Source organism: Corvus cornix, chromosome 1 (assembly GCF_000738735.6).
Source record: "Corvus cornix cornix isolate S_Up_H32 chromosome 1, ASM73873v5, whole genome shotgun sequence".
Classification (NCBI taxonomy): domain Eukaryota; kingdom Metazoa; phylum Chordata; class Aves; order Passeriformes; family Corvidae; genus Corvus; species Corvus cornix.
Window position 1 is genome coordinate 97,873,549 of NC_046332.1, and position 14,473 is coordinate 97,888,021.

Consider the following 14,473-nt stretch of genomic DNA (forward strand, 5'->3'; position numbering starts at 1 on the left):
AATTGGAAGTCAGAGTATTATTCCAGCAGAATTTAGTCCACCTGTCTCTGGAAGGATGGCTATAGTTGTCTGACTCCACATGGCCTGAACACACACTCCCTCTCTCACTATATGTGTATATATATGCACATCTATGTCACTAAGTATTTGCTTGCACCAGCAGCTCAGCATGCACAGTGCTCATTGCCACCCAGTGCTTTAGTTACAAAACCAGACAATTGGTTTTGATCATAATATATTTAATTCATGAGCAGGAAAGAATGACTACATCACCTAATCTCCCTTTCTCTGTATTGCAGACTTTGTTTATCTATATGAAACACAGCAACTTTTGTATGACTACAGGATACCTTGTGTTTTCACAAAAATTCGTCTTCTGGGAAAGTTCCACTAAAGCTTGGCATGAACAAATGGAGAATCTCTGCATTCTCCTTCTGATAGTTGCACTAATGGTTAGTCACAGGTGATGAAAAACACGTGCTTTATTTCTCATTTTAATTTCTTGTCAGCTTCCAGATGCTGATTTGTTCTGTGTGAACCCTTTACTAGATTAACAAGCAAGCTGGTATTTAGTATATTGTCCCAGTGAAATACTGAGGTGCTGTAATTAGGTCATCCATCTTTTTTTTTTTTTGTAATAAACTATACCAGTGGAACTCTCTAGACATTTCATATTAAAGTACTTTCTACACTGTCGTAATCACTTTTGCAGCTGTATTGTGTGATCTCTGGTGATGGATTTTTTTTCAATTTCTTTGTAGATTATGACGGCCTTATCCTATTGTAAGTAATGATAGGTTGCAATGCTAATATTACAAATGAAAGTTTAAAAGAGCATTTTTGTCTTTGCGTACTGTTTATTTCAAAGCTCATATTATTTACTTCTGTATGAAATCAGATTTGAAGAAACTCTTGTTGTTGAGTAAAACATTATTGGTAGGGGCATATGATAGCATATAATTGTTGCAATCATCAATACATGTATGCTCTCACCCAATCATAAGGGTGATAAAACTTCATCGACACTTGTAGGTAATAAAATAATAATAATAATAATAATAATAATAATAATAATAATATCTTTTAACCTCTAATACTTCTCTTTCACTTTTTCAGTAGAGAGCTAGTACTTGCCAAAAAGTTGTCTTGCAAGGTAACCAAAGCTGGTCTAACCAAAGGATGTAATTAGCTCTTCCAGCCTGTGTTACCAGTGCTGCCTGCACTGATGCCTCCTGCCTGTGTACCATTGTGGCAAGATGAATAGCCTTTAAGTGATCCTGTCACTGATAGAAACCACCAATGATCCAGTTTATAAGATTTGTAAACAGAACAAATGAAAACATGACCCAACCAGTTTATGAGTATAATTATGACAGAAAGCATTAATAGAATTTCTTCAATAACCCTGATTCATCCACAGTGCTACAGTATGAGTATCTGGTATTCTACAGCATCCTTTAAACTCCATGAACCTTGCAGAAGCCTTCAGCCCAGATGCACCAGTTAGTTCCCTGGTATTTGACATGAGAGCAGCCTCAGTATGTGTTAGTTACTGTTGCATAGCATAATGCCAGAGTATTGAATAGAGATGATTTTAGTATAATAATACTCTGAACAATTTTCCCGTAAGACGTGGGAAATCCTCTAATTGTTGCCTGGAATTTCAGATTGTATATTTACACAGTTGTGCTTCTTGAGTATATTGTATTTTGCATAAACACAACATGCTCCATAGAAAAAATGAGATGGGAGGCATGTTGTCAATGCTGCAACCCTGGCAGCGTTCAAGGCCAGGTTGGATCGGGCTTTGAGCAACCTGGTCTAGTGGGATGTGTCCCTGCCAATGGCAGGCGGTTGGAACGAGAGCATCTTTAAGATCCCTTCCAACCCAAACCAGTCAATGATTCTATAATTAAAAAAAAAAAAAAAAAGATGAGATGAGGTGGAGAGATGAGAACAGTCAACTCAGAATGCCATCTGAGAATTAGACAGGTAATTAGATATGTAGCCACATAGATGAAGATTTATATGCATTCAGTAGACTAACTCAGAAAAACTGTGGATGTCCAGCTGATGTATTGCTAATAGTTTGTGATGCTTCAATAGGCAAATGTTGTCCCTTGTGTAGTCGTTCACCTCCAATTAGGATAGATGTAACTCTTTCTGAAGTGAGTAGTTGTATTTGGTTAGGTGGTGTACTTACCTCACAGTGAAGTGAATGAGGACATGCAATAGTACTGCAGACTGAGAATTGGAACTGGAGTTATGAAAGCATTTCCTGATGATGTGTTTAAATATGTTATCTGTTAAATCGATTATTTCTTAAAATGATTCTTAATGTATAGTTGTTGTGGTTTAACTTCAGCTGGTAAGTACCACATGGCCACTTGATCCATCCCCCTACCCAACCCAATGGGATGGGAAGGAGAATTGGAAAAAAGTAAAACCCATATGTTAAGATGAGTTTAATAATGGAAAAAAGTAATTAATAAGTAAAATGTAATAATAATTATAGTATTAATAAAGATGATAATGATTTAAAGGGAGATAAGAAAACAAGAGAGAGAAATAAAACCCAAAAAGGACAAGTGGTGCGCAATACAATTGCTCACCACCTGCTGACTGATGCCCAGCCCATCCCCTAGCGGTCAACAGCCCCTCCCAGCCAGCTCCCCCCAGTTCATATACTGGGCATGACATTGTATGGCATGGATTGGCCAGACCATGTCAGCTGTCCCAGCCATGCTCCCACCAGCTTCTTGTGCACCTGCTCACTGGCAGAGCACAGGGAACTGAAAAGTCCTGACTCAGCATCAGCACAGCTCAGCAACAACTTAAACATCACTGTGTTATCAACATCACTCTCATACTGAATGCAAAACACAGCACTGTACCAGCTACTAGGAAGAAAATGAACTCTATCCCAGAGAAAACCAGGACAATAGTTTTAAAAGCTGTCAGACATTTGTGTGGAAGAGGATAATTAATTTTAAAAGTCTCCAACGAATATCTCATTTTGCTTTAAATCATTTAATTATTAAATTATGTAGACAAAAATGGAGCATAAGACTTAAGGATTGAAATGGAAGAATAGGAAACTAGTTAATATATGTGGTGCTCAAATGGCAGAGGAAATACAAAATAAGGCTTTACGCATCATGCTTTTTGGCAGGTGTGGAAAAGTCTGCAAATAGGTTTATTATTGCAGAAGAATGCCAGGCTGTCTTTCATGTTCAATTTTCATAAATGCTTGCTTTCAGCCTTGCTCCAAAAACATTCAAGAAGGTGATTTCTTTTGCCTACTTATTTCTTGCACAGAGGTGATGCTCAATCAGTTCCCACTAGAAACTTTCTGAGAGAGCACTTTGTGTGTCCCACCGTTTTGAGGCAGCGCACTGGCATTTCAGTCCTGTGCTCAGCAGTGGTTCTGGGTGAATTGCTTGCTGCTGTTATACTTGACCAGAGAGGCTGAAAATTGTTGAGCCAAGCTGATGGTATATTAGGATCCTTCCAGCTCCTGAAAAAGTGCATGGCTTTGCAAAGTGCTCAAACGCTGTGTGTCACTGGGGATTGCCCTCACCTCTCTAATTCTTTTGGTGATGGATGTTGGGTTTTTTCCCCTTACAGTTTAGCCAAACTCCTAATCTGGGAACTCAGACCTTGCTGAATGACAAAAGCAGAAGGAGTCAGGTGCTTGTGTTTTGATGAGGTGATGGACTTGAGGACTGGCTTGATGGGTACCTCTGTCTCTCATTGCAGCCCTCTCAGCTGTCAGATGCAGTGATCTCCATGGTAACTCAAACCCCCAGACTCTTGACAGCAGCCTGCGAGGAGCAGCATTCAGCAGCTCAAGGGTCTCACGACCAGGTAAGCCACAAGGAATCGCCAAATAAGAGCTCACCTCCAGCATGCCATTCCCTGTCCTGTCAGGTTTTTCCTTGGTGAAGTCACCCAGGCAGTCAGGTCCTGTGCACATATGTGATGATGGACTTCTACCAGTGTTGTCACTTAAGGCTATAGCAGTCCAGCTCTCTCAAACCGAGGCATTTGACAAAAAGTCTGCATTGTTCAGGGTTGGTTTTTAAGCTGCAGATTGAAGAAGCAAAACTAAGAAGTACTGTGCAATTCTTTAAGTGGCTTTGGTCTTAAGTAATTGCTGTGGCAGGAAATAACCCCAAAACATGTCAGCAGTAAGATCTGTCTTGCCGCTGTACCTACACCACCATCATTACTGCCTGGGCTCTAACTTTAGGCCTGAGCAATCTTATTCTCCTGCAGTGTATCAGAGACCGTTTCTGTGTTCATGTAACGTTCATTGGTTCTCTGCAGCATTTTCAAATTGCTGCTGTGCTCTTTCCACACGAGTTTCTGTGCTAATAGCAGCATGTGGGGTGTTCTGGGTAACATCTTAAGAAGGTACAGAATTCTTCCCCTTTTTTGTTGAATTATGGAGAAAGAACAAGATCTTTGCCATTTTGGGAAAACAATGTAGGGACTATATAGCTACTATTCCAGTACCACTGATGCTGTGAACTAAAGTAGTACCTCTGGTCTTATGCGCTTACATGCGTGGGACGTTTATTATTCCCTTTTACTGTCAGGCTTCACCATCATTTGTACTGAGTTGTTTCTATGCCATTAAGATTGTATGTATTTTCCAAGTGTTTTCTGGGTATTACCTGCATTGTTTCTTTCTTGCTTGATGCATAAGTCCACTTGGCTCTACTTGGCTCTTACTTTTGTATCATTGAAGATACTCTTAAATAGTGTTGAGTGAGTACTGGATGATTTTATTGGAGGAATGTAGAACACTTTTTCGATTATTATTTCCTGTTAACAGCAACTTTTTCATATCTATATCTTAATCACATTTGATGATACTGATAATAATTTCTTACTCTGAGTTTTGTGTGGCGGTAAGGTAAATGCCGTTTGAAAGTCTGTGTGTTTCATTTATGGAATAACGTCTGTTGACCGTAGTTTGTAACTTTATCAGATGATTAAATAAAATTCTCTGTTTTATTTAGCAAGTTTCTGTAAAATGGTGTTGACTGGCATTAGTTTTGTTCATGTAATTTCCCAGTGAATTTATCCTTTATCAGTTTGGTGGTTATTTTGCCTGAGATTAGTGATGACATAGAGCTCTATAATTACTGAGATCATTCTGCTTACCATCCTCAAGTATTGGCAGAAAATGCTAGCAGTCTTACTGAATTTCTCTGGTGCTCCAAAATGTATTGAAAATTAGCATCATTGAAATGATCCTCTCACAAACACTTTTAAGACTCTTAAGGCACAAATTATTGCAGTGTACTAATTTAAAGTTGTCTTTTAAGATTCATTTTCGTTACTAATGGCCTCCTTATCTCTAAAAATGCTTTTCTTCTACTTAGAAGAAAATATATGTTGATTGTTTGGGGTTTTTTGTGTAGCATGTTTGTATTCCTTTAAAACATGAATCCCAAGCTGGAGATCTTGTGCTGTTTCAATTACCCAGATTTTCCTATTAGAATTAATTTCATTGGGTTTTAAAGTGTAATCTCTACTTCAAGCTAATTACACCTTAACCCAGACTGGGAGTATCATTTTTTTGCCACAGGTTGCCTTTTTTTGGACTATTTAATCATTACCTTTGGTCCCTGGTGGCAATGGGGTAGGGAAGGTTCTCCACATTTTTACCCTTGTACTTTCTCCCAAATGCAAAATTTGTCCCTAGTTTACTGGGCTAATGAACTTCCATGCTTGCTATTAACTAAACTGTTTCAAATACCAAAATGACAATTACACTCTGGGCCTGTGCATTCAATATGTATTCTGGCAGTGAAATTTGGGAGTGCCTGATGAGTTACTACTGACTGCATGGCATTTCTAGCTTACTTCTGTCACATGAACATCCTTCATAGTTCTTTTCATGTTTTACAAGTACATACTTAAGCAGATCATTCAGTTCTCTGATATGGTTTGGTGGTTTGCTTTATCTCAAATTGCCAACAATATATCCTTCTGGGATCTGCTAGCATGTTGCCTGCATGAGTTCAAGACCTTGACATCCTGAATTATCAGTAATTTTGAGAAATAATGGTGCTAGTAGTGTAAAGTACCATCTTCTATATCCTTTGTCTGGCTCTTAGTGGAGATCTCCCCAGCAGTTAGAGTGATAACTATTGATAACTGTTATTGGTATGATAGGTGTGACAATGATAAGAGGTCAGCTTTATCAGGATCGTGTGTGATATGTTGTATGAATGCACATTATAGTCTTTTGACTAAAAAACCTTGTAAAAAGCAAGATGAGACGAAATTAGATGTCAAAAGTTGAAAGGCTGGGGAAGTTCAGTTTGAAAAAGTAGGAAAAGTAAGTGTATGCGCATGATACCTAGGAAGAAACAGGTCACCTTTTTCTAGTTTTATGTTTCTTGTATGAATTAGTTACTTTGAATTTAAGAACAAGATGGATAGGATGTAGTGGAAGATATTTCAAATGCATCAGCATATCAGCAGATTTCAGTTGTTCAAAGAGCTTGGAATAGGTGCAGTTTAGGAATGTCACAAATGAAATGTGGTAGTGCAAGTTGTAGCTGTTGACAGAAGTGCAGAGGCACAAATTAATATAAGAAAACATTTATTATTTTATTAAAAGTTTCCAGAACAGTATTTTTTCAAAAGTATTCATTTGGTGTGATTGAGAAGAATGTTCCATTATATGTAAGTTAACACTAAGGTATTTTATTTTGAGAAAATATGTCTTCTTTTGCATAAGAACACTGCATTTTATACAAAGAAAGTAAGAGAAACTATAATCAAAAAGTTTGCTTGCCAATGCATGATTCTGAAAAGTCCATAATACACCCATGCATACTGTTCCATAACAGCTTTTATGATTTTTTTACAATTACTAGTTTTTAATTATTTGTTTCGGTTTATTTAGAACTTTATAAGTGATATTGCACAGGCATAGGGTGCAGGGACTTTGTATGTTAACAAAAGTTACTGTTGGCACCTGATCCCACCAAATAATTTTATTGGTCAGTTAGATTTATGGGCTAGAAAATTGATCTGCTTTTAAGCAATATTCTTTATAATTCTCAGGTTTAATAATAAACTCTGTATTGATTTTTTTAACATTGTTTTTCAAGTGTTGTCATCAAATAATATTGCACCTGTGGGTGTACACATGGGCTATTCCCCTTGACTACTCAGCATTCACTGTTCATAGAGTGGTTATTCTTAAAAGTCTCATGGTATCATATTTGTTCACTGAAAAACAGTGAACTGTTGTAATAATATTTTTTTGAATAAGCATATTTTAGAATAACATGAATAGTCTTTAAATTTGCAGCTGTTTCATGGCTCAAGTAGAGCTTCGTTTATATAATCCCTGGTACTTCTCTTGCTACTTGGTGAATCATGTTTAATTGAACTCTGATTTTATTCATGAAATATTAATTAGTACTTTTTGGGCTATCGACCAAGTCAGAAAAAAGTATATGTAGCTAGAACATGAACTCGTGTATTTTACATTGTGGTGGAGAGATGAAACAACTATTCCAGTCATGGCTAACTTCTGAGAGACTTGCTTTGAGCCTTTCTCTTACACAGTATGGTTTTAAAATACTGACAGTGGAATAAAATTATTGTGCTTTTTTTAAAAAATCTTTTTTCTTTAACACAGCTAAGGTTTCAAGGAAGGTTTTTGATGATGGTAAAGAGGATGCTAGCATTCAAAATGAGGTGGCAAAATGCCTTATCCTTTTTAAACTAAGCTGGTGATTATTTAAGGCATAGCTCAGACCTTGTAGGACTCAACTGTGATAATCCCATACTCTATTTGATTTGTAGAGCACATTATGATACCACATTCACTGTGCCAGTCACTTGAAAGTGCTAATAATACATATGCAAAGTGGGAAAAGGCAATTTTTGTTGTAGTCATTAATAAGTATATATTTAGTTCACCTGGAGTGCCAGCTGAAGTGAAAGGTTCATACCTTCATGAGTAAACACCGCGCCGCAAGGAGGGGGAAGTGGAGCTCTGCCTTGCCCAAAACTGCTCCTCTGAGTTTGCCCAGCAAAGACTTCACACAGGTCAAGAGTGCTTTTTCATCCATGCAAAGTCTGTTTAACTTGTCTGGGCAGCACTGCAGGAATAAGCCCAGGTCGTTGAATTCGGCTCAGGCTGCAGCACTCTTGGTGTTTCCTTGGACAGGTACCGTGCACACACTGTGTGTAGCACATTCCAGAGACAGTGCCTTCTGCAACCTGTCTGTATCGAAGGACTGTGTATATGCAGTAAATCAGCTGCTTCCCAAACAGAGCTAGGACAGTTTTCCTCTGAAGACAAATAGGATTTTCCGCTTTTTAAAGGTTGATTCAAACAAAGCTTTTATTTTAAACTGAATTATTTTACCACATTATGGTGTAGAAATGGAATTACTACAGGCAGTCTAGTTAAACATGCTCCTGAATAATCTGAATGTCTCATGTAGCCATCCCACACAGAAACAGGACAGGTAATAGAATTGGTTTTTTAATAAGTTGTTAATTAAGCCTTGGAGATATACAGGATTCTGTATTTCCATTTACATTTTTGTATGACCTTGTTCCTAATTGAACTGCTTTGATTTAATGAAACAGGAATATAACTTATGGATAAACATACTGTTATATAGATAGTACATGCTAAAAATTTGTGCCCAATATACAGCTTAACATCAGTTAATTTCAGAAGAAATTCCATCTTCAAGCAGCCTGTAAACATTTCCTCCTGGTATTTTACTGTCTAGTCTAAATGCCGTAAATGAAAAGAAACAAAATTTTTTTTTTTTCTCAAAAGTTTGTGTAATGCAGAGGTCAGAGTTAAGGTGTAGTTCTTTGGTGTCAACTGGAGATATTGCAGGTATAATTAATCAAAATGGATTTGCAAACATGTCGTCACTGATACTATGTTTTTACTTACACAATGAGGTCACAGGTTCACACTTGGCTTTGTAATCAAGGATCTTGGTCCAAGCTTGTTTTTTTTCACAAAGGTGAGTACAGTGATTAGGAAAATTGTTGTAATGGCATATTTGGAGAGTGAGTGATCACCACAGAAAAAGCTGAGGTGATTTAAGGTATTGCAGATCCCATACCTGAGCTGCAAAAGCGGAGCACTTGAGTCCCTGAACTGTTTTAGTGCAAAGTCCATTCCCAGCCAGCTCCTGCTGAAGTCTCTAAAAACGACCAGGATGTTGTAACTTTAAAGAATGCAATGAGAGACCGGTCAGTCTTTAGCTCTTGTTCAGCTGTCAGGGACAGTAAACTCCAGGTAAGGAGCAAACAGCTGCAGCACACCTGGTTTTTTACGCTGGTGCCACCATTTGTGCAGTATGTCTCAAAATAGTCTTTTATTGACTTGCCATAGCTTTTGATTAATCTCTGCTGTGTTCAGACCTTCACATGTGAGATGGCTACCCAGGGTTGTATGGTGCTGTATCTCCTCCTAATAAATGGCTCTGGAGGTTGGGTTAATGCAGATGGCACCTACTCAGAAAAAATTGGGGGAACAGGGAAGGCACTCTCTCAAACACCTCTGTTGTAATAGAACAAAGTGGGTTTGCAATTTTTGTTTTATCTGAAATGGTTAACATTTTTGTATTGGTTGCTCTCTGAGCTACAATGTGATTTAGCAAGCATCCCAAATGTCTGTAACATGAATTGTGTTTATCGTCAACCTAAATCAGTTTAAATAAGCTTAGTTCAACTGATGCATGCACAAATTAATTTCTCTTTTATCTAACCAGCTTGCAGTCCTAATAAACAGAATAATCAATCATAGCTGCCTTCATCTATAGCATGATTGTATATCTCTGATCAAGGAAATGTAGAATAATTTCTCTCTAGTTCCTACTTAGTTCCCCCTGTAATCAAGGTTTCTGGCTGTAATGATTCACCTTAATCATTTTTACATTCCTTGATAGATGAAAAAAATATTTTTTTTTAGCTTGTATGTTTAAAGGATGATTACATTCAACATTGTAAAACTAATTTTAAAAGTATAAGATATTTTTGTTTCTCTGCAACACAGAAAAAAATGCCAGTCTGATTCAGAGAACTCTGTAAACACGATGGCAATGACACTGTGCTTTGAACAGTTTGTACTGTATACTCGTCGTTTTTAGTAATAGCTGGTTTGAGGCCTCTGGCATCTTTCTTACTGATTGAAGTGAATCCAGGACTCTGCTAGACATTTTCTCTCTTCCTTGAATTATAAAGTGCCAAGCAAAACCTGAGGTTAGCTTTGTGTAAGATGCTAGAAAAAGCCCAAACAATTAAAACTTCCCTTTAGGTCACTGGCCTTCAAATAATTCTTTAACTTTTATGCTGAACTGTTTACACTGTATATCAGGTGTCTTTAGTCTTTTAATTTTCTACATATGTAGTATATCACACATTTAGTAATGCATTTGTCTAGATAGACAGTTATGAAAAACTTATAACACGTAAAATATGAACTCAAAATTTATTTACAGTTGCATTTTACAGCTTCTTAGTGTTCTTTTGCCACCAAGCAAAGGTACTGTAGCAACCAGTTCTGCCTCTTGCAACTGCAAAATGCATCAAGGAAACCTTATGTTCTCGGTGGTTTATCTCAAAATGTGTGTTTAGAATATGTGCCCTTAAGTGTAGTTGACAATATTAGGAAAACAGCAGCCTGTATGAAGAAATATTCCTACCATAGTAGTTATTGGCAGTTTCTGGACTGCTAGTTCAGAAATACTGTTCCAGACCAAGGTACAGCAAGGAGCTGACTTTGAGATTAATCTTTTCCTCTGTATTAAAAACAGAGCATCATTACGCAAAAATTATTTTACTGGCACAAAAGAAAGGTGCAGTGCACCTTTTTGAATAAAGATTGTAATATGGCCTTAAACAACAGTGTGTCTTCTTGCTCCTCACGTGATTCCATTCCGTGAACACAGATATTAAATATCTGTGGTCATTTAAGGCTCAGTAATTTGCTTCAAACTTTGACTTCAAATGTAAATTAATCTCATGTTTAAAAATAAATTACTTCAGGTTTTGGAACAATAATCTCATTTTGCACTTCTAGTTTCATTACTTTTTTTTGCAAATTCTTTATTTTTTGAGTTAAAAATTCAGCTGTGTTAAAATATGACTAAGTTTAAACTTGGTATCTGAAATGACATGAGGTTTTCACAAAACATTGCCTCAAGCATTTCCAGATAAATTATTTCATTCCAATATTTTATTCATTTCTTTCTTTTAAAGAGCTTTAAATAGCTTTTATGTCAAGCTATTAATCATAGTTGGATGACTCTGTTTTAAACTATTTGAGTTGATAAATCATTGTTCAGTAGTAAACTGGAGATGCTGGTTTTCCTTGTGATGTATGCATGTGTTTGATTTCTCTCTAGATACTGATAGATCTTTGCAAATTATCTGCTTATGAGTAAGCCCAAATCTTCTGAATTTAACCTAATCAGATAATGTTTTGGAAGTCTGTTAATATATACAGTGTTTGCAAGCTCAAAAAGTGAAAATTCTCCCCATAAGTAGGTGTTTAAAATTATGCAAAGATCATTAAAAAAAAAGTAAAGTAACAATTCCTATATTGGTTTTTAAAATAATAACCCTAGGCCAGAGCTGCAAAAGTCAAGGAAGCAAAGCTATTTGTGGTGCCATCAATCTGAAAATTGTGCTCCAAGGAATGATATCAGTAGATGCACTTGGGTCAGGGAAGTTAAGTCAAAGAGGAGGAGGGAGTGGTCTGACAACCCTGACTGGGAGGCCTAATCCTGGGAATCCCCTGAATTTCTCTTCTCCAGAGATGTTTGATTAGCTAGTATAGCCAAAACCGAAAAATGAGGGAAAAAAGCCTCTTCTCCCTATTTTTTTCCCCATACACTAACCATCTTTCTCTATATTAACTTTTTTCATCAAAATTGTGTTTTGAGAATTTGCAAAATCTCCTTACACAGAGTTTCCATTTATCTTGTGGGTATTATTTCAATCATTCCCCAAAGTTTTCATGGTGCCATGCCTCTCAGAGCTCTCTTCTTGCTTTGGTCAGCTGTCCTGTAATCAGTGCATGTTCTTGCCTTTCATACAGCAACTTGGATAAAGAGTATGTCAGTTTTGTTAGAGTCCAGCCTCTTGGAATGTGTTTTCTCTTAAGTCAGGTTTGGTTTAGGATTTCACTGGAGAGTGAGCATTTAGAACTCACTGATAGGTAATGCTCTGCATCATTATATTATGTTTTGTGTTCCTGATATTTTGACATAAGAATATTGGAGACAAATGAGATTGCGTTTGTGTTGATTTAAACCATTGTTGCTATGCAGCAGAAGAATTGTATGTCCCTTTGAAAGAGAGAGCAAAATAAGAGTGGCCTTGTTTTTACAGGGATGGAGGAAATACAGTTTCTGGTACTGTGGCAGGTCTCTTACTCCTGGAGTAGATTTGTTGATGAAATCTTTCAGGTGTATGGCTTTTGCTGTGGCTTTGTCCCAGTTGCTGAGGTTAACTACTAAAATCAGCCCCAGGGCTTGTTTACATAATTTTAATTATACTTTTCAGTGGCTTTGGAGAGAGTTTACGCAGCAGATTTTATTCATTGTGTGATTTCTTAGTGTTCTAGAAACTTGCATCATTCTCTTTATAAAACTTTTTTTTTGTCTTGGGAAGATACCAGAAGCTTAAAATGGGTGATTTTCCTAAAAGCCTTGCAAATACAGCAGATCTCAGTCTCCCTCCTATGAAGGTGTCACCTCAGAAGGCAGGTGCAGAGCTGTTTACCACAGTCAGACGTGAGCTTGCCATTCTAAATTAAATCTACCCGTGATGGTTAGCAGGGAGCTAATCAAATCACTTGCACCATTTGATCTGCTCCCATCGCCTTTCATTATCAAAGCTCATTTAAACTGCTTTAAACTAGAACTGAACTGATGAAACAGATAAATTCATACGTCTGTGATCATGTTTTCCTGCTGTTGTATTTTGTATTATCTGAGCCTAAAAACTAGGCATAAAACTGCCTAAAACCAATGACAATTTGTCGTATACTGTACCTTGTCATCTAAACAGTTCTATTAACTTAGCCACTCTTAGTTTGGTTTTGAACAATGCAGAATAGCTTTTCATTACCATGTAGTATTTTTAACCAATATAGCACATAAAAATTAACGTTCTGCTCTTAGAATTACCTCATTTCCTTCTGGATAATAGACAATATAGAAGAAGTTGTTGCAGCATTGCTTTAAAAGCACGGTTACTCTTTTCCCATAGTAATCAAACACTCGAAAACAAGAGTCATTTCCTGCGGATGGTGTGTAATCTCACATAATTAATGGGCTTTTCAGCCCAGTATTGGAATAAAACCAACTGATACTATGTTCCCCCATCCCCAGTTGTATTACACCAGATCAGTACAGTGAATGTGAACTAAACAGACCTGGAAGCAGAAAAGAACTGGGCTATTAGAAGAATTCTTATGAACCTCTTGCTTCCCCTGCACATTTGAAAAGCTGTCCTTTTTAGTTTTGCTTTACTCATCAGTGGCATTCAATTGTCAATAATCCATCCTCACGTTTGAGTTCTGCTGTTGAGTCTGTGCCCTCTGCAATACCTTTGATCTGGCAGCAATGGAAATTAGGTGATTGAAGGTGCAGTAGTCACTGGGACTTGATTCCTGATTAGTTTTGCAGGCATTTTTAATGCTTTTTCATCTAATTAGTAAATCATTACTTAAATTAGGCCCACCAAGCTGAAACAGAGGTAAAAGGATGAGGTCAAGACTTAAAGCAAAAGTTGCTTACTGTATGTAGTAAGATAGGACTGGATTTTGCAGAAGGCTGGGGCTTGAGAAACGGTTGACAGGGTGCATCTTTTTTCCAAGTGAAATTACTTACCTCTTGGAGCTGGCAGGACAGTAGAAGTATTTCTGAATACATAAAGAATTGGGAGGAAGGGGAGCAATTGCAAAACGGTTTTCCGTGTGCTGTGCTTAATGGTGAACTATTTTTTGAAAGATTTGAGATTAATGTTAAGCCTATTGAAACAAACTATTACTCCCCTCATGTTTAAAGGGTATTTGATTACGTTAAAGGCTAAATTATGGCTTTGAATTTGCATACAGATTTTGGAAAGTAAGAGCATAGCTTCTAGCTCAGGTATCTTTCATATATGAGTATCTCCCCCAAATGCTGGTGCTGGTACACATGGTAACAAGGGGGTGTTTGCTGCATTTTTGACTATTAGCCATAGCCCATGCTGATAAGAGACAGTCAGGTCTAACTCACCTTCCCTGTGAAACAGACAAACGTTTGAGTAAGTTTTGGTCAGATACAGCTGGTCGTATCTACGGCAACAACACTGCAAAAAGGGGTATTGAAGCAACGTCCCTACAAATTAAAGCTAATTTCACTTTGACACAATTTCTTATTAGCAGTAACGTGCAAGATTGACTTCAGGA

General features: G+C 37.3%; 1 protein-coding gene across 5 annotated transcripts in view; it reads left to right on the top strand.

Moving 5' to 3' along the window:
• TBL1X (transducin beta like 1 X-linked) overlaps positions 1–14,473 on the top strand; it is a 192,867-nt gene that overhangs the window by 101,047 nt on the left and 77,347 nt on the right. For 4 of the 5 annotated variants that reach the window (XM_039550269.1, XM_039550258.1, XM_039550261.1 and 1 more), the window contains one exon: positions 3,760–3,867. The exons of the other annotated variant lie outside the window; for it this stretch is intronic. The gene's annotated coding sequence lies outside the window, so the exon portion shown is untranslated. The remainder of the gene's footprint in view (positions 1–3,759; positions 3,868–14,473) is intronic. 5 annotated transcript variants of the gene reach the window in all.